The 21,638-nt window shown below is 38.6% G+C and overlaps 1 protein-coding gene and 1 pseudogene across 1 annotated transcript in view; one reads left to right on the forward strand and one right to left on the reverse strand.

The window, feature by feature from the left end:
- TRPM3 (transient receptor potential cation channel subfamily M member 3) overlaps window positions 1-21,638 on the reverse strand; it is a 724,277-nt gene that overhangs the window by 316,076 nt on the left and 386,563 nt on the right. The window lies entirely within an intron of this gene.
- Window positions 447-10,499, forward strand: LOC135322329 (tigger transposable element-derived protein 1-like; annotated as a pseudogene).

The following is a 21,638-nucleotide window of genomic DNA, read 5'->3' on the forward strand; positions in this document are numbered from 1 at the left end:
TGAAGGGGTCAAAAGGTACAAACTTCCAGTTATAAAACAAATAAATCCTGGGGGCTGAAATTTGCTAAGAGGAAATAACTTAAATTTTCTCACTAATAAAAGATAAATATGTGAGGTGATGGATAGGTTAACTAGATGGGGGGAGTTTTATCATAACGTATTTTTTAAGAAGTCTTTTTCGCATGTGCTACGCTGAACATTTTGCTGGAAACTGGGGATACAGTGATAAATATGATGACATTTCTCCTTATAAATAGCTTACAATCTAGTTGAGACAAATGGAAAAGAAATAGGCATAGTAACTTTAGTTCTACAGGTGCCAAAAGTGGTCCAAAATGTCTGAAAGGCTTCATGGAGGAGGTGACTCATCAGGTGTGTCTGGAAGAACGCAGGGACAAATGGAGTGGTTTAGGGCGGGCGGCACAGTGTTCTAAGCAGATGTAGCCATGTTTGGACAGCAAGGTGAGTGTGGGGACCCACAGGGACTTCCATCTAGCTGCAGCTTCAGGGAGAGGGAACAAGTGAGACTGCAGAGGTTGGAGGTGGGAGGTGCCGTCCTGGAAGGATTTCTCCACCACGCCAGGGAGTTTGAACTTGATCCTAAAGACAATGGGTACATACCTACTTTTACTTTAACCTGAGCACCCAACCCCAACACCACATGGCCTTTCTCCTGCCTTCTGAAACAGCCTACACTCTATGCAGTATGTATCTCTCCAAATAAACCTACCTTTACTCAACAACAACAACAAAAAATAAAATAAAAAATAAAGACAATGAAAGGGGAGCCAATGAGGGACTTTAAGGAAGTACAGTATGATGATGGTATAAGAGGTGTGTTCACATAAGCTATTAAAAAAAATGATGTAGGTTTCCAGAAGAAATTCAACATTCTTTGATTTCTAGTGCTAGGAATCATCTCCTTCATCTAAGACATAGGAGTCAAGCCTGGCCAAGCGAGGTCTGCTTTTTTTTCCTATTACAGAGGGGATCGGGGGGGGGGGGGGGGCGGGAAGAAAACTGATTCCTGTTACAGAGTCCATGTGATACTTGGAAGCTCCCTGAATGCTAATTTGGCACGGCAGTTTGGAAGAATGCTAATGCAATTCACTTTGGCATGACTGATGAGCTGTTCATACCTTGTTTACTAAGATTTGAAAAAAAAAAAAAAAGATTTGAAAGGCTCCCTGCGCAGTCATGATCTTTCTCTTAAAAACAGATGGTAAAGTCTATATAGTATTGCAATTTCTATCAAAATCTTCTAAAGCTGCCTTATTTAAATAATTTAGAAAGTATTTAAGTAGAAAAACGGCTTTCTTTTTAAATAATGCCACAGTACAGATGCACTTAAATTCATACCAGAACATGATTTGTAGCCTCAAAAATCCTTTCACGGAAATCTCAATTTGCTCTTAATAAAGAGCCGTTGCACACTCATGGTGTTCTTTTTCCAATGGCTATAGTACACTTCTGACTTGATCCATCAAAAATTGATGGGTAAACCTCTATAATATTTTCATGGATTTGTGTAACATTAGCTGTATGCTCCTGACAGTATCATAGAAGGAAAAATAAGTTGATTGAGAACAAATGGAACTGAGAACGCCTAGCATTACATGGGACTCCTTTGGGAAATGTATCCCTTTCATGGAACAAGATTCCCTGAGTTGAGGCATTGAGAATGGGGGTTCTTCCACAGTTAATGGACAGACAAGTTCTGAGGCAAAGAATTAACCAAAACAAGAAGAGAAGAAAGCCAACATCATGACCCATGAACTGACTGAAATTAAGAATCTGAAAAGGCCTATTAAATCTTACCCAGCCTCTCTAGACTGCACTGAAGTTCTTTCTTATAGCATATCTACCTTGCTGTTTTATTTAATTTGTTTTTCAATTATTCAGCCTTCAAGGTCTCCTGATCTCTTATAGGAACACATTCTGACTTAATCAACTTAGCTTATGGGAAACAATTACTAGATATTGCATCTCAGGATGCTTAGTAAATAATTATGTTTGAATGGGTGGAAAGATAGAATGTCAACAAATAATGATGATAAACTTCTTGAGTAATTTTCAATTCAATGTAAGTAACTCTAAATTGGCAAACCATATGACCAAGGTAATCAAAAAAAAAAAAAAAAAAGGACTATACTGCCAACATTCTATTATCCTGTAAATAATCAACTTGTGGATTAGAGGAGTTTGGCATAAATGTTAAAATGTACCTCATGCATGTAAAAGATCAAGGAAAATATAGGTACAACATTAAGAGGTAAATGAAATCGTTTAATGTATAATATATCCTATTTAATTTTAATACACTGCTAGTTCTTCCTCACTAAACACACATTATTAATCAGACATATCATACCATTATGATCCTTTTAGAATTTAAGAAATTGGACAGAATGTAAATACCGTTGCTTACATAACCCAAGAGTGGTGAAGCTCACTGGTAATATTTCTATTTCAGTCTGTTGTTGAGTCTGTAGTAACTTCCAGGGAAATGCAGATCAGATTTTTGCAGAGCTAAAGGAACCCTTCTGGAAGGGCTGCTTGTTCTTTTCCATTTCCTAATACCACTCAACATGACAAGTGTTTTAGTAATGAGGATGGAATTCTATGGAAACAATCAAGCCAACTTATAAACATTCAAAGAAGCTATAACTTGTTTCACTGCATTTCAGCCTTCTAGAATTATTGATCAGTAGAACAAAGCTTTACCCTAAACCTCAACGCTAACTCTGTGCTGAAAATGGCTTCTCTAGGGAAGATCAAAATGCTCAAGGTCAGGAGGCTCCCTGGGACTCATGACCCTAGAGGCTTCGATTCTATCTCCAGAAAACGAATGCAATGCCCTGAATAGAAAAGCACCATTCTCCTAACCGTCAGTGAGCCCAAATTGCTCCCTTAAAAGATTTGCTCACAGTCTTTCAAATACAACTTAATATTGGATGAACATGTGGCACTAATGAAAGTATATTTTTCTTTAGCAGCAGAGTTTTATTGCTCATCTTACAGCCTGACCCCATAGATGATGGATGATCTTGCTCCTACAACTGCAAATACTTGTTGAATTCTTAAATGGTGTGTTAGGACACATTGTTCTAGGTGGAATTCATAATCTAGTTCTTAATAGAGACTCTGGGTAATGACCAAAAAGATTCTTGCTAGTGAGATGTCACAGACATTAAATGAGCAATTTCTAATAATTGTTCACATTACATACACAGAGGACTCTTGACATAATACAGAAAATGGTACAATTATAAAACTCATTTCAGCTACACTGATTGCTTTTGAGCACCTCTGACGTACCAGCTTTCTGATAAGCACCAGGAATTGGGAGATGGGTAAGACATGGCCAATTTTTGGAGGTGCTTAAAGTCTAGTCTCCTGAAGGTTAAGCAGAAATTCATCTGAAGATTAAGGGAGTGAGGGGAGGGGGGAACACATGGAAGTAGACAGAGGGGTTAGCAAGTGTGCAATTGTAGGTACTGTGGGAAATGACAATAGTTTACTGAGGCTGTAGAGAAGCTGTAGCCTGTGGGAGGTCATTGGAAGATAAGTCTGTATAGGTAAGGAGAAACCAGTTACTGAAAGGCCTGGTAAAGCCACGTGAAAAAAAATGGATGTTATCCAGAAAATAAGGGAGAGCCACTGAAGGAATTTTTAAGCACGGAAGTGACAACATGGAATCAAACTCAGCGAAGAAATGATAAAACATTCAAACCATTTGTTTTCTGCAACTATGCCAAGGGCTGAATAAATGGTTTCTCTGTTGACCCAAACAACAGAAATAGCCTCAAAACCAGGTACTTCTTTCAGGTTAAAGGTATATTGGCTAAAGTTGAATAGGGGCCCATAGCTAAGGGACCCCAAATACTTCATGCTTCATTGCTACTCAACAGAACTTCTGCAGCACAAATAAAAGACAAAGTCTGTGACATACCCACCCCCTCCCAGTATTCTCTTTTCTTTTCCCATTGTTGGGAGTTTGCCTGAGAATGTTTCATGTAATTGTTCTGCAGTGCTTTTGCTTTCCAACGTCACCTAACCAGATTAGCTCTGATGAGAAGGCTGTTATGTTAGCATTTATGATTGGGGCATGATGTCCATAAACATTCTTTCAAAGTGAAACCTAGTTCTGAGTGCACCAATCAGTCTTGGAGAAGATTATTGCGGGTAATATTCTTATTCCAGTCTCCAAAAAAAAAAAAAAATCAGTTAGTATGGACATAACACCATTTCCAGAAAAATCTGTGACATTGTCAAACATTTTTAAATGTTTCATCACAAGGACATAGACACTCTCTTCAGAGACCAGGAAATATATTTTTTTTAAATGTTGATTGTTGAGAAAACAGTTTTATATATTCAGTTTGTCGACCCCCTGTTAGCTGCATAAGAATAGGCCTTGGGCCTAGAACACTCTTACCAAAAATTAAAAGTCCTCATATTCAGTGTTTTGTAACAATTAGAAATTAGAAATAACAACATTTCTAATTTCTTCTATAGCAGAAAAAGTAAAAAGTCCTCAAAGTCTGTGCTGGACTTATAACCTGTGTGGGAGTATCTTTCTCTGTTTCAGATTCAATGTGTACTCCTTTGTTCTGCTTGAGTGTTTGTGTCATGGCACCTGGCCAACCCCACGGCTGTATCTGTCCCTTGCAGGGAGGTGATGGGGTCTTCTTCTCTGTGTCACAACTGGGGTGCATGCAGGCACCCTGGGTAACTGATGCCCACTACTGAAGCTGGTCTTGCTCTGTCTCTTCTCTATGTGAGTAAAACTCTGTTCTATCCAGTGCTTGACATCACTGTGTTTTCCATGGCGACTCCAATACCAAGATGCAGTGGGCAAAAGTGTTTGGACTTCTACTCTTGATAGTAGGCAACATATGCCAATGTCTCAACACTGATGATATGCTAAAATTTTTAAAATTACTTTTAGGCAATAAAATAGCCATTATTCAATATCAAGTGAGATTACTACAGAGTTTGGCTAAGGGTCTGAGGATCTAGGTCATAAATGGGCCATCACTCCTCACCAGGTTCCAGAGGAAATTTATGTACATGTAATCTCTAAACTCCAATGCAGAACTCTCCAGTGAACTGGGAGAGGCCCCATGCAGAACCACTATGGCCTAAACAAGGTAGACTGAATAGACCATGAGCCAGAGCAGACTGAGGGGGCCTTGGGCCTGAGCCCAAATCTCAGATGTCACCATACCACTGCAGACACGCTCAACCGGAACCAGCCCAAGAGTTCAAAGAAGAAGACTGAGGAAACATTTTCTGAAATGCCTACAGCAGATTAATCCAGAGAAACTGTGGTAAATCTTCTGAGGCTGGGGCATTGGGAACATCCCTGAAATAGTATGTCAAAAAGAAATACAGAGAGAAGACCAGGCTTCTTCTAGGAGGAAGTCAGCCATCTCCACCCTGGTCACATGGGAACAAAATCAAGAGGGAGCAGGAGAAAACCAAAGGAAAAGACAGAACTAGCTCCTTCTCCCTAGCGAGCTATGAGGAAGTCCACGTACAGAGAGACTGACCCTCCTTCGACCCCTTCCTTCTCTGCCCAAGTCAGTGAAACATTCCCTCTTATAGCTCAACCAAGAAAATATCCTTGAGCATGTCTGCCGGCTGGTAGAGTAAAATGCCTTGATCCTAATCCAATTTTATTAAAAAGGATCAGATGTAAGTGTGTAGCAGTGTGTGAAAAGGAATGAGGGATTTCTAAGTTCCTCCCACTAAAAACCCTCAAATTGCAGTAACATCGTATTTCCTTGTCTCTAAGACTAATCTTCACACTATGAACAACAGTGATTTGGAGGGAGCGCAAGTCTTACTGTAATGTGTATCTTTTATGTTGCTTTTAAAAAATGTATTTATTTATTTAAAAACCTATTTTTAAATTGAAGTATAGTTAGTTTACAATGTTGTGTTAGTTTCAGGTATACAGCAAAGTGATTCAGTTATACATATTTTTTGAGAATCTCTTATTAAGTTAATAGTGCAACTCTAAACCATTGGAATCTTTGAATTGTGGAAATGGTATAACATATGAGAGTACAGAAATACAGTCTAGTTTCTCAGCCTCAAATAACTCTCATTTAAAATTTGAAATCTTTGCTTTATAACTTTAGTCTTTTCATGCAAGTGTTATTAAAGTAATGGTTCTGAAGAGCAGGAGTGTGTCAGCTTGTGTTGTCAACTCAACATCACTTCCATCTTTGGGGAGAAGCCTGGGACCCACACTGGGATCCTTTGCCCCCTAGGTTCCAATTTGAATAATGCCAATGGGAATCCCTTGCAAGAAATCTGGAGCACAGAGGAGGAGCAGCCTTCATTCTCCAGCAGCAGCCAGATGAACACTGACAGATGCCTACGGAAGATTTTGCCTGGGGCTTATTAGGTGAGCACTGGTGAGTCACTTGGGAATTGTAGGTAGTTAAGATCGTCAGCAACAGCATCTCTGTGTTTCCTTCACTTTCAGAGTTCCTGAAAATCAGCAGCATTTCCTCCTCTGACCTTTGCTTCTGCAGCCCTTCCAATAGTTGTATCAGCTTCTAATTCCCTATATTACATTCTTTCTTTGTTGGAAGTAGAGTGACTGAAAACAAATGACAATCACATTCTTCTTTTCCCTATGTAATGCCTCTCTGCCTTTAGCTATCAAAATTTTTAAAAACAGTTAGGGAGTTGTCTTTTTTTGGAGGCTGTTTCTGTGTTGCAGAAGATTATAGGAAGAATGAGGACTATTCTTTGGCTTTATTTAGTTCCCTTACCTCATCTAATTATCTTTACTTACATTTATACTTCATGCTCCTGTCTTTAGATATCTTCACTATCACACATGGCTGCATATTATAGTACCAATAGCAGTTAACATCTCTCTTGTTCTTAATACTTTTTAATTCATGTTTACATATATTAGCTCATATGATTTTCACAATACTTTTATATCTCTATTGGAATGACATTTTATCTTCCTACTTTATAGGTGGGAAATTTGGGACCCAGAGAAGTTAACTAATTTATTTAAGGTCACACAGAAAATCAGGGAATGTGCTCGAAGCAGAATCCAAGATTTCTGACTACTGCTTTTCCAAAATGTCTGACAGTATTCTCCTAGCTTCCTAAGTAAGATGGCAACTCTCTGCGTGTAACCCTCCCGACTGGGGAAAATTTCCAACAGTATAAGCCCCAAGACATCTGAGTTTACCATGTTTCTTTTCTGTGAATAGTCCTTGTCAATTCTTCAACTTTCATTCTTCAAATTTATAAAACAAGCTCAATGGGTAACTGCGAAATCATTGGGAGGCAGCTCCATGATTGTTATTTGGCATCTAACATATTTGGTATACTAGAAAAGTACAGTAATAATGAGAGTGACAATATATCATTATCTCTGACAGCCTTTCACTGGCCAATGCCAATTAGTCAGTGGTTGAATATCTACTGAGTGGGTTTTCATAACAGAGGAACTCCCAGGATTCTGATTGTACTATTTGGCAATGTTACTTGAAGGGTGCCCAGCTGCGAATTAGAGGGCCACACATGTTTGCTTCCTCAAAGATAAGCTTTTCAGAATAAAGATAAACAAAACTGAACAATGTTGAGAGTAACAGATATATTTAACATATAAATAAATGTAAAATTTGGATAGCTTTCAGGATTATTTTCTTTACTCATATGAATAAATATAGCCAAGATTCCACTAAGAGAAATGTACATTTTTCATCTCAGAAATGGCACTGATTTTTGTTAATTAATTCAACATTTCCATCTACAGATAGTAAATTTTAAATAGAAAAAAATAAGAAAACATATATAATCTGCAAGACAAATGGAATATTTGTAGCAAGCTCTTAATGCAAAGATAAAGATGCTGAAAATCTGTGAGAACAGTGTTGACTAAAGATATGGATGTATGTGTATTCATTTACATGTATATCATATCTAAGTGAATGAAAATTTGGCTTTCTTCTTACATTAAAATATGCTTCTAACTTTTGAAGTTTTATTTTTAAACTAGACTTGTGTATAACTGCAATGACAAAATCACCTTGAGAGCAGAACACCTGACTAGTTAAGTTTAGATGAACAAGCACTCAGGAAGCCTGTACTATAGGCACACTCCACTTCACAGATACTGTGTGTTTTACAAACTGAAGGCTTGTGACAATGTGATGTTGAGCAAGTCCACCTGCACTATTTTCTAATGGCATTTGTTTACTTGTACCTCTGTGTCACATTTTGGTCATTCTTGCAATATTTCAAACTTTTTCATTACATTTGTTACAATGATCTGTGAACAGTGACCTTGATGCTACTATTATAATTGTTTTGGGGCACCATGAACCACACCCATGTGATGGCAAACTTAATCTATAAATGTGTGTTCTGACCACTCTACTAATTGGCTGTCCTCCCTCCCTTGACACCCTGCCATCTCTCTCCTTCTCCTCCAGCCTCCCTGTTTCCTGAGATACAACAATACTGAAATTAGGTCAGTTAATAACCCTACAACATCCTCTAAGTGTTCAAGTGAAAGGAAGAGTTACACATCTCTTACTTTAAATCAAAAGCTAGGTATGATTAACCTTAGTGAGAAAGGCATGTCAAAAGCTGAATTAGGCTGAAAGCTTGGCCTCCTGCACCAAACAGCCAGGTTGTGAATGCAAAGGAAAAGTTCTTGAAGGAAATTATAAGTGTTACTCCAGTGAACACACAGATGGTAAGAAAGCGAAACAGCCTTATTGCTGATATGGATAAAGTTTTAATGATCTAGCTAGAAGATCAGGTTAACGCCAACATTCCCTAAAGCCAAAGCCTAATCCAGAGCAAGGCCCTAACTCTCTTCAATTATATGAAGGCTGAGAGAGGTGAGGAAACTGCAGAACAGTTTGAAGCTAGCAGAGGCTGATTCATTTGGTTTAAGGAGGACACCATCTCCACAACATCAAAGTACAAAGTGAAGCAGCAAGTAATGGTGTAGAAGCTGCAGTAAGTTATCCAGGAGATCTAGCTGGGATCATTAATGAAGGTGGCTACACTGAACAACAGATTTTCAGTGTAGATGAAACAGTCTTATATTGGAAGAAGAAGCCATCTAGTATTTTCATAGCAAGAGAGGAGAAGTCAACGCCTGACTTCAAACCTTCAAAGAACAGACGGACTCTCTTGTTAGGGGCTAATGCAGCCTTTAAGTTGAAGCCAATGCTCATTTACCTTCCTGAAAATCCTTACAGGCCCTTAAGAACTATGCTAAATCTACTCTGCCTGTGTTCTATAAATGGAGCAAGCCTGGATGACCGCACATCTGTTAACAAGATGGTTTACTGAATATTTTAAGCCCACTGTTGAGACATACTGCTCAAAAAACCAGATTCCACTCAAAATACTGCTGCTCACTAACAATGCACCTGGTCACCCAAGAGCTCTGATGGAGATGTGCAATGAGACTGCTGTTGTTTCCATGCTTGGTAAGACAACATTCATTCTGCAGCCCATGGATCAAGGGTCATTTCAACTTTCAAGTCTTTTTTTTAAGAAATTATTTCTTTATTGCCACAGTCATACAAAAAGTTTAATATATCTGGGTGGGTAAAAGAAAGCCACAGTGTATACAAAGAAAGTTGGAGGAAGTTAAAAAATATATGGCTTTACTGCTTGAAGAGCAGTGACTGATTGTTTCCTCAGTTTAACTACCGGGGCGATCGAAATTGTGAGTTTGAAGCTCTTGGAAGTCCTCTGGGAATGGATCAAGTCTTTTTCTTTAAGAATTGCATGTTGTAAGGCTATAAAAACTGCCATAGATAGTTATTCTTCTGATGGATCCAAGCAAAGTAGATCAAAACCTTTTGAAAAGGATTCAACATTCTAGATGCCATTAAGAGCATCTATGACTCATAAAAAGAGGTCAAAATATCAACGTCAGCAAGAATTTGGAAGAAGTTGATTCCAATCCTCATGGGTGACTTTGAGGATTTGAGGACTTGAGGGGAGAAAGTAACTACCGATGTGGTGGAAACAGCAAGAGAACTAGAAGTGGAGCCTGAAGCCATGACTGAATTTTGCAATCCTGTGATAAAACTTTCACAGATGAGGAGTTACTTCTATGGGTGTACAAAGAAAGAGTGGTTCCTGAGATGTAACCTACTCCTGGTAAAGATGCTGTGAATATTGTTGAAGTAACAACAAATTACTTAGAATATTTCATAAATTTAATAAAGGTGTGGTAGAGTATGAGAGGACTGACACCAATTTTTGAAAGAAGTTCTGCTGTGGGTAAAATGCTATCAAACAGCACTGCATACTCCAGAGAAACCATTTGTGAAAGGAAGAGCCAATCTATGTGGCAAACTTCTCTGTTGCCACAGCCACCCCAGCCTACAGCAACCGTCACCCCGATCAGTCAGCAGCCATCAACACTGAAGCAAGACCCACCAGCAAAAAGATTACAACTCGCTGAAGGCTCAGATGATGGTTAGTAATTTTTAGGAATAAAATATTTTAAAATTAATCTATGCACATTGTTTTTTAGACATATTATTGCACACTTAATAGAATAAACATAATACACTGTAGTGTAAACATAACTCTAACGTGCCCCGGGAAACCAAAAATTCATGTGACTTGCTTTATTTCAGTCGTCTGGATGGGAGCACAGGATCTTGAAGGTTTGCCTGTGTGTGTTACCCACTGCCCAACATGTTATTACTGTTAACATGTAAAGTCCTCCAGCATCAGAAGGACTGAATGCAAACTCTAGCTCTGTCACTCAGTGGCTGGGGAACAATAATGTATTTGAGTAATTTCTTGCAAATCCTTAGTTTTCATATCTGCAAACCTCATTTTTTAAGGATTATATTAAATGAAATGGGTATTGAAATTATTTAGCAGAGGCTTACAGTTCATCAAGACTCATTTCTCTCAGTTTTCTCTAAATCTCACAATAAATCAAATACTTTGCCCAAAGTCTTCAAAACTAGCAGCTGCCCTGCTTCCCCTTCCTCCTAATTCCTCAAACCTCAACTGGTCTGTGGTGTCTACATAAATGTCATCAGGCAGAAGAAGCAGAACTTTTTCCATTTAGGAAACAGACTTTCCTATACTATAATGTAAAAGTCTCTTCTAGTTCTTTAGTTCTGTCAAGCTTTAGAATCCTTAAAGTGATGTTACATAAAAAAGATTGTGCTTTACTTTCTGAATCCATTTCCCTGGAGATGCTCTCTGAGTGCACAGGGAAGAGGTCTGAACAACCAGAAAATTAGGAATAGCATATATGAGATACCTAACTAGACATGGAGTCTGTGACTTCCCAATGAAGTGCAGAGAGGCACACTGGGTGGCAGGGGACCACCAAATTGAGGTTGACTTCCACTTGGGGTCTCTCCTGATTACCACTGTGGCTACTAACCAAAGTCCGTGACTATAGGGCAGTGGTCTCCTTCTGTTCTATACCCCAAGCATGAGAGACAGGCTCAAAAAAGGATAGGTTGCTACTGCTGCGTAGCTTGCTTGTTTGGTTTTGCTGTGTGGAGTGAGGCGCTCTTTAAAGGTGGCAAACACATGCATGAATTCACTAGAGGTCATCTCCTTGAAAATAATAACATTAACAGTGAGTTTTAAGTATACATGCCTTATTATGTTGTGTAAAAGCACTATTTGTTTATGCATATGCTGCTCGCAACCTAGTATTTCTCTAATGCCCCATACTTTGGGTCTTATCATTTATTGCACTAATATAACAACAATGATGATAACAATAATGAACACAGCCCTGGATTTGTCCTCCTGGGAACTCCTACATTTGGAATTCTGACTACTCTTGATGGCTGAAGGGCAAGATGTTCTTGAATGAAGGAGAGGGAAAGTATCACTCTTTTTTTTTAAAGGAAAAAGAACCAAGTAAAAAATAGAGGCATGTTCAGTTGGCAGTGAAGGGATACATTTGCCTTAAAAAGCAGCACTCTGCCAAGTTTTTGGCTTCTGCTTGTTGTTGTTTAAAAGGTAAACACAATTAAGAAAGAAAATAGCAAGTCTTTAAAAGCACAGCTGAATATTTATGTTTTCCCTCGGAGACTTCTGGGCTCGTTTCTGAGGATCTTTCTTTGCTACTGAACACTAATAGTTAAAAGCCACCAAAATAACTCTGCTGCACCATTCTGTCTTGGGAGGAGGGGAACACGTTCATTTCATAATGTCCATCCCTTTCAGATTGTGTTGTAACTCCTCAAAGTTTGAACACCAGCATTACAATTTTCTCTCCCATTGCTGAAAACAAAAGCACTTTTATTCTGAAAATTCCGTGTTATCAAGTCTTACTAGGCATTTGGGTACAACTCTCTGATACCATCTTAATTGCTTTACCCTAGATAAGCAACTACACTGATGACAGGACCCCCAAATGAGTTAATAAACCATTTGGGCTTGCTCACTCCTGAACTATCTGAATTTGCCTTGCCAGAGAGGCAACTCCAGCCCTTGCCTGTATGTCTGCAAGATTTCTAAAAATCTCTTGGTCCACTGCAAGGCTGCTAATTCATTTGATTCTTGGGTTTTGGGGGGTTATCTTCCCTAATTTCATATCCATATGGAGCCACAGTTACAGCTAATTTGAATAAAGTTGTGTCTGAATCAAAACTCACTGTGTGTGACAACTTACTTCAAATCCAGGACAATACAGAAAGGGAAAACAACAGAGAGGCAAGTTAATGAATAGCATCCAGCTCTGCTCTGAACACCAGTCAGACTTATTAACCAGATCACTTCCCCTGGCTGCCATCACGTGAGAGCCCCTACCATTCAAGGAAACAGTCTCTCTGGGAGACCACTGCAGCTTGTATAATTGCCTATCACAGACTACTTATAAAAAAATCTTCTTAAGATTTGGAACCCCCTTTAGGACACCTGGAAGGTTGTCTGAAGAGGTAGTTCCCAGCTCTCTGAATATCCCATAACTTGAAGCATAAAGACAATTACTTGGAAATCAAAATCCTTGCATATTATCCTTGCTCTAGCAGAAATACCGGGAGGCAGGGAGAGTTGCAGGCCTCCTCGGGTGGCTGCTTTCCTATGGCTAGGTAAACATCCAGCTGGAACAAGCTGAGGCAGTGTTCACAAGCACAAGCATGGGGAACATATGGGTGGTCTCTCATGCTTACACGTGACCAACACACACACACACAGGCAAAGACAACCCACCACCTGCACACTGTCCATGAGGGATCCAGCAATCTCTGCACTGGCCTCCTTATCCCTATGCTTTTCTAACCATTGCTCTGCCTTTTACTCTGTGCTTTGCTCGTATCACTTCCCAGATTAAAACATTCAATGGTTTCATGTTGTACAAAATAAACTTCAAAGCCTATCACTTAAAAACTCCCTCAGTACAGTGCTGACTGTAACCTACAGAATAATGCCCCATCCCCAAAAGGTGCCCAGATCCTGTCCCTCAGAACCCATGAGTATGTTATTTTACCTGGCAAAAGGAACCTTGCAGATGTGTTTACGTTAGTGTAGAGATGAGGAGATAATTTTGGATATTCTAGTGGGCCCAATATAATCACAGGGCCCTTATTAAAGGAAGGCAGGAGGGTCAGAGTCAGAGGAGGAGATGTGATGACGTAAGCAGAGGTTGGAATAATATGCTCTGAAGATGAAGGATAGGGCCATAAGCCAAGAAATGCAAGCAACTTCCAGAAGCTGGAAAAGACAAGGAGACAGATTCGCCTCTAGAGCCTCCAGAAGGAACGCCTCTCTGCTGACACCTTGATTTTAGCCATAGACCTACTTTGGACTTCCGACCTACAGCACTGTTAGATAGTATGTCCGTGTTACCAGAAGTCACCAGTTCTGTGGTAGTTTGTTGAAGCCGCAATAGGAAACAAGCACACTCAGTCTTCTACTCGCTCTCTTCTCATCTTCCTGAATCCTTGGGTAAAGCCATGGTTTACCAGCCAGGAGGTTTTACAGTCTGATCCTGCAGATCCTACTCATCTTCCAGGAGTGTCTTCAATCCCACCCCTTTTCTGACCAAGTGATTCCAGCTTTCTCTGGACATCTGTGGTAATTGTTCTGAGACCACCTTAGATGTCTTCTTACTCATAGGGAGTATTGTAACATTTCTACTGCTGCTTTGAACTAAGTTTTAACTTTCTCTGATTACATTTTTGTCCTCCTCCCCCACTGAATTTCAGGCACGCTGAGGATAGGGTTTGTGTCGTCTGACTTTTTGTTTTACACACAATCCCCAGCTTGGTATTGTACACAAAGAAAAGCACTAAATAGGTACTTAATGGGCTGTCTGTTGTAAACTGAGACATATTAAATAATGCTGTAAGAAGTTGTACTTATAAAATGTCCCAATGGCCCCTCTTGCAAGCAACTCCATAGGATTAAACCTGGCAGTGGGTTTTCACAAAGGCTCTCTTGATTTCTGCAACGGCAGTATGGAATGACTCAATAGGGCTGTGATTATTGGTCAATAATGGAAAATAAAGAAATAGGTGAAAGTGGTATAAAGATAAAATGAAGGAAATAGTAGTAGACCTAGAGGGGGCACTAAAATCCCCAAAAGCACTTTCCTAGGTAACATGACAGGCTCCAGTGCAGGTGTAACACGATAAAAATAGATTTATGCCTTACATTTTAGAGCTTTTAATGAGGCACATGTGGCCTGTGTGCTCTACGCTCCGTTCACTGAGAACATTTCCTACTAAGGTTAGAGGGGAGAGTATAACTTTGCTATTATTTTTTTCAACCAAACCTCTACAATAAGCTGAAATCTACATGTGACAACCTTTTCCAAAGAACTGCAGTAAAAATGACGGGATCTGTTTGTACCAGGGGCCTGCACATCAGCAGTTAGCCCAAGTTCTGGAGACAAACAGCCTCTGTTAAAATTCTAACTCTACCTCCCAGTGATTCAGTGACCTTTCAAGTCTTTCTGGCTTTAGTACCTCATCTCAACAGTGGGATAGTAGGAATACCTTCCTCATTTGGCTGCAGGGAGATTAGATGAGATACAGTATGTGAAGTGATCAGTGGAAATCCTGGCACATCATGAGTCTTTGGGAAAGATTACTTGTCATTATCGTTCAATCTGAAAATCTGCTTGGGTCACTTCTACAAGCTTCTGGAGCACAAACCAAATGAATCTGTTTGGAGATTAATGGAGAAGGAACAGCTACTCCACAGGCGGAACTGGTATCGAGAAGAGAAGAATTGACTGCCAAGATGAAGTTCATGTTTTAAGTACACACCTCAAGGCAAGGTCAGGTCTATCAGTATTTCCAAATCCATTCCATCCTTGTCACTATCATTTCCATAAGTTCACCTGCTGCTTGTGAACATGAAACCACTCACCTTTTCTGCTAACTAGTTGGAAGCCATGTACTTTTTACGCTGCATAACTCCAACATCATTGTCTCAACCACAGTGTAAGGTAGGCATCACTCCCCCCACTTTACAGATATAGAAATGTGCCTCAGTGAAAGAAGCCAGACAACAAGCAATACATATGATTTGATCCTATACGTATAAAGCCTTTAAAAAAGAAGGTACAACACTAACCTGTGGTGTTAGAAGTGAAGAGAGTGGTTACTTTAGAAAGGAGAGAGGGGAAATGATTGGAGGTGGTCTAAGAGGGGATTCTGGTAGGCTGACAATGCTCACGTTGTGGTTTGTCTGGTAGCTACACAAATTTCTTTTTGTGATAATTCACTGACCTGTATATTGACATTTTGTGCATTTTGTGTACCAACTAAAATGCTTACAAAAATGAGGTTCTGAAGAGTTAAATAACCTGTCCATGTTCACATGGAAAATATGTGGAAGAGTACAAATTCACACCCCTGTTTCTCAGACTGGGCACCAAAATCTACAGTCTTCCCTAAGGTCTGCTGCCTCTAAAGGGAGTGAATAAAAAAATGACTCATTTGTATCAATAGTAGTCCATGCTTCGGTCTAGAAAGTTTTGTCTGGGGTCAGAAAGAAATGTTTTAAAGTAAAATTATCTTATTGCTTTTTAGCTAATGAAGAACAATTATGACATTTAAGATCCTATTATTTCTATATTGTTTCCTGACAAAATGTGCTTTATCTGGCAGTGTCTTTTCTGGTTTAGAAAGCTTTCTAACTCCAATTTTAAATGTCACAAGTGCTTTGTTGGCAAATCAGTGAATACAAATCAATTTAATGCAGTGATTTCTCAAAGGAAGGTGAAATTTCTGTTCACCTAGAGTTGCCACTCTGAAGTGGTATATCCTGCCTAGGTATTTGTCATTATTATTGTTATTCTTGTTATTTATCTCAATTATGATTTTATATATTTTTTCCTTGTTTTTTGTCTGTCTTTCCTGCTAGACCTTAAACCTTAGGAGGACAGAATGTATACCCAGTACCTGGAACAGAGAACATGTTCAAAGAAGAGGGTTTGAGTGAATGAATGAGTCCTTAAATTAATGAATGAGTTAACAGAGAGGAGACAATGACATGAATTTTAAAACAATGAGGCATTTTGACAAATGACAGAAGTGCATTTCTGAAGTCAAGGCCAAATCTCCCTATTATTGCTACTTTTTCTCTGTGGTTCCTAATTACTTTCTGCTATTTGTTCTTTAAATTGAAATATAGTTGACATACAATATTATGTTAGTTTCAGGTATATTACATAGTGATTTGACATTTACATATATTATGAAATGATCACCATGATAAGACTAGTTACTATCTGTCCCCATACAAAATTATAATATTGACCATGTTCCTTATGCTGTATATTACATCCCTGTGGCTTATTTATTTTAACTACAGGTCTATACCTCATGATCCTCTTCACCTATTTCACCCAACTCCACCCCCCCTCCTCTCTGGCAACCACCCATTTGTTCTCTGTATGTGTGAGTTTATTTTTATTGTGTGTTGTTTTTTAGATTCCACATATAAGTGAGATTATGTGCTATTTGTCTTTCTCTGACTTACTTCACTTAGCAGAGTACCCTGTAGGTCCATCCATGTTGTTGCAAATGGCAAGATTTCATTCTTTTTAATGGCTTAGTAATATTCCATACTATGTATATGTATATATTTACACATCTTCTTTATCCATTCATTCATGATGGGCACTTAGGTTGCTTCTATAACTCTCATTCTGCTTTATTTATCCACATGACTAATCTGGAGAGCAAGTATTACATTCCACTTCCTGTGTAGTTAGTACAGTCCAGGCCCTGTGCATGGGGTGGGAATAATCTGGTTAAGGGGCTCACAGATAAAGTCCTAGTTATATCTGAACTGATGTGAATTATTATCAATTACTACCAGCTGAAGTCAGAGCCACAGGTATAATTCTTACCCTTAGCTAATTTTTATAAATCACAACTTGGATTTGAGTAATGATACTATAATTTGGCATAAGTTTCGAAATAAATCATCTTTTGTGTTTCAAAGATTCTGCTTAGGTAGCTAGTTGTATTTTAGCAAATCATGAGAATTTTCAAAATGAAACTTTTTCTGACTTTCTTACTGTATGAAGCAATAGAAATTCACATCAATCTTTATTTCTCTGCCTAATTTTAATTTTCTCTCTGTGACAGAATGAGCACCACATGTAGTTTGTGGTTGTTCTTAAGGTAGTATACTAACTAGTAAACTAGTATCTGTCACAGTCTCTTTGTACCTACACACCACTGTGGCTGATTTTACTCTTCTAGTTCTCTAAGTCACTCATCCTCCCCCACCTAACTCCAGCTTCTGCAGGGATAGCTACAGAGTCACACCCTCAAGCTATCCTTTTTTTTTTTTTTTTCTTTTCAAATTCACAGTAGAAGCAGCTTGAGGGCATTTTCCTTCAGCACAGATAACACTTCAACTGGTGCATTAGTCAGAGGGCCAAAGGATGGTCCTGTTGCAAGAGCAGCACTAAGCATGTTTAGGACATTTTAAACTGAGTAAACACTGTACTTTGATTTCACAACTTCAATAAAAGGATCCCCCAGTAATAAATAATGAATTAAATTTCAGTTAGGAAGGTTGTACTTCATCATTTTTTAAAAAAGTGACTCTGAATAGAAACACACAGATTTCAATCTCACTGAGAAGTGTTAAAAGTTAAAAACAACTAAGGACTCACACAGGGAGGAGAGTCATTTTTTGCCGTTGTGTTTTTAAAAAAAGATATATGAGAAATTTAAATTTAAATCCATGTCCAAATTTAGAAGATTCAAACTTAGTATCTGTTTTGGGTAAATAAAATTTTTGTAATTGTGAACTCAGGATTGGATCACAAAGAAAAAAGAAAAAAAAGAAAGAAAGAAAGAGTATCTCCTTGTGAAATTCTTCTGGAACTCTAACGAGGAAATGTTGTCTTTTCTTTTAAAACTGTGGTTTTCTCACAAATTTCAGTCTGTTCCTATTCAGCTCCATCAAATGTGGGACATTTTAATTCCACATAATTCCAGTTTCTTAGAGACGACTCTGAAGCCCCAGTTCCTTGGGGACAATCAGTGCTGAGACAGGTCAGAGAACAGAGGGACCCCTGTGGGCCAGATGGGAGGGAGGCTTGGGAAGAGTCTGTGAAAGAGAGAAACCTTGAGTGGGATTTGAGTGCCTTGAATTTGGATGGTAAGACATATTCTAAAAAATATTTTTATTTAAAAAAATATTCAAGTGGGCAAAGCCCATGGGTAGAATGAGAAGCTAAAATTAGATACATGTTCTGACCCAAAGAAACTCTGGGTTTACTTTGTGAACTTGCACTATAGTTGTACAAAATAATGTGAGTGATTGTGCCAATTTATGCCAGTATACAGAAGACTTTCATTTATATTAGTATCTCTCAATGTGTGTTCTATGGAAGTTACAGATGTTAACAGATAAACTCTGAATGAAGAGGTATGGTCAAAATACTGGGGAAACTCCTGAGTTAAACAAGGTTCAACCATTTCCTTTTTAGCCTTAAATACTTCTCAGCATCATTTCAATGTGGATGTACACCGAGACCCTTTAAGAGGAGAATACAGTCAGGGTTTTTCAAATTTGTTTTAACAGAAACCCTCTTCTCTTGGGATATTTCAAGGACCTAGCAGTTCCCACAATGCACTGTGGAAGATGCTGATCCGTATTATGTCATGTGGACTCCATGGAAACCAAGTTGGTGTCTTTATTCCCCTATATGTCCACCTATAGCAATATCTGTATAAAGTTTCTTAAAATAGTGCTTGATACAGGTGAGTGGTTACTACTACTACTACTACTACTACTACTACTACTACTACTACTACTACTACTACTACTACTACTACTACTACTACTACTACCACCACCGCCACCACCACCACCCAAGCTCCTCTAGTCAGTATATAGTAAGCTTAATTTGAAACTAGGCCTGCAGGTCTCTACACTATAGTAAAATCAGTATCTATGTGATAAACCAGGGTATTAATTAAAGACGCATTCTGAGCAATAGAAAGAACATGAACTTCAGCATCAGGAATACTGTGTCTAATCCCAGGGGAACAGATCATTCACAATAAAACTCGGCTAAGTTAGCTAACCTTTCCAAACCTCAGTTTTCTTACTGATTATATGAGGATGTTAAGAGCAATATTGTTTTAATTGAAAGGTTGTTATGAATATTAGAACTAACTTAATGTAAAATGCTTCTATCACAGTGACTCTTGCAAAATGGTAACCTTTTCTAGTGAAAACAAATGATTCAGGATCGGGTCATATTCAGAAGAGGCTGGGTAAGACCCAGAACCCTGAGTCCAAATCCCAAGCATTTTTCACTATATCAAAGGTGCATCAGAATCCCTTTACGCAAAAGGCACATTAAGATTAATTCCTCCATTAAGTCTACAAAGGCTGCCAGTCACTCTTTCTAATGCTCATTTATTACCATTCTAGATCCCTGTGCTCATTTATTTCCATTCAAGGTTTTCCAAAGAGAGCTTTAGTACAGCTGATAGGCCTTTTCCCCTTGGGTGGTTGGGGACAGGGTGAGTAGGTAGCAATTTCCTAACACTGCCTTAGTCTACTTCTTCCCTGCTACTGTCCTCTCCATAGTGATTTTTTTTTCTCTTTTCTCAGCTCACATTATTGTCCTGAACAGCATTGCTCATCATCTTATGTTCCAACTATATTCACTGCAGTAAACTATAAAAGACTGAAGTTAAAAAGAAAGCTGGGAGGAAATGAGGCTAAAGTGAATGTTTTAAGCAGCAAAGCTGATCTGCCTGGCAAATTACTGGCAAAAGATGAACCAGTCAGAAAGAAGACTGGTTCTTGGGAAGCATCTTCATCTTCATCCTCTACATCACTAGCCTTGCTGAGTGGTCTTAGCAAAAGAGAACACTTGAGGAACGGCTTATCACTTCTAGATCTTATATTTCCACAATGTGACATTCAGAATTTAAAAATGAAAAACCAAAACCAAAAATAAAAGGCTTTTCCCCTAACTCATTTGACAACAAAACTAGACCCAAACTGAAATAAAACTACTTAGAGTTTTCATCCCCTTTAGTGTTATATATATTTGATCCTGTTTTATTATGGGATGCTGCCTCAGACCCTACCAGGGTATTATACAACATACAGCACATCTACTGTAATACTTTTCTAAAATCTGAAAATCACTGAATTACAAAACAGGAATCCCGCTCCTGGGCATATATCCTGAAGGAACCCTACTTTCAAAATGACACCTGCACCCCAATATTCATAGCAGCACTATTTACAATAGCCAAGACATGGAAACAGCTTAAATGTCCATCAACAGATGACTGGATAAAGATGTGGTATATTTATACAATGGAATACTATTCAGCCATAAAAACAGACAACATAATGCCATTTGCAGGAACACTGATGTTCCTGGAGAATGTCATTCTAAGTGAAGTAAGCCAGAAAGAGAAAGAAAAATACCATATGAGATCACTCATATGTGGAATCTAAAACAAACAAAACAAAACACAAATACAAAACAGAAACAGACTCATAGACATAGACTACAAACTTGTGGTTGCCAAGGGGGAGAGGGGTGGGAAGGGACAGACTGGGATTTCAAAATGTAGAACAGATAAACAAGATTATACTGTATAGCACAGGGAAATATATACAAGATCTTGTGGTAGCTCACAGGGAAAAAAAATGTGACAATGAATATATGTATGTTCATGTATAATTGAAAAATTGTGCTCTACACTGGAATTTGACACAACATTGTAAAATGACTATAACTCAATAAAAAAAAAAGTAAAAAAAAAATCTAGCTCCAAAGGATTGTAGATCTGTATAATAATCAAAACGCCATAGCTTTGTATATTTGAAAGTAGGTTTCTTTCCTCCTTCCACTGACTAATCTCTCCAATCTCCTATTCCCCACCATATTGAGCTGACCTATAAGACCCTTTCTTCTACCTCAACTGTTGGCATAGTTGAAGCTCATCACCATAGGTGTTTTTTTGCCTCCCCTTTTTGGGCATTTCTTTTGCTCATTTGGTGATTCTTATTTTTTGCTATTCAGGTACCTGGGCTCTCTACTCACTCCTGGGACCACTCTCCATCCATTACCCTACCAAAACTTGCTTAGAATAATGGTATGGAAAATGGTACCAGAATTCCCA

The sequence above is a fragment of the Camelus dromedarius genome, chromosome 10 (assembly GCF_036321535.1).
Source record: "Camelus dromedarius isolate mCamDro1 chromosome 10, mCamDro1.pat, whole genome shotgun sequence".
Lineage (NCBI taxonomy): Eukaryota > Metazoa > Chordata > Mammalia > Artiodactyla > Camelidae > Camelus > Camelus dromedarius.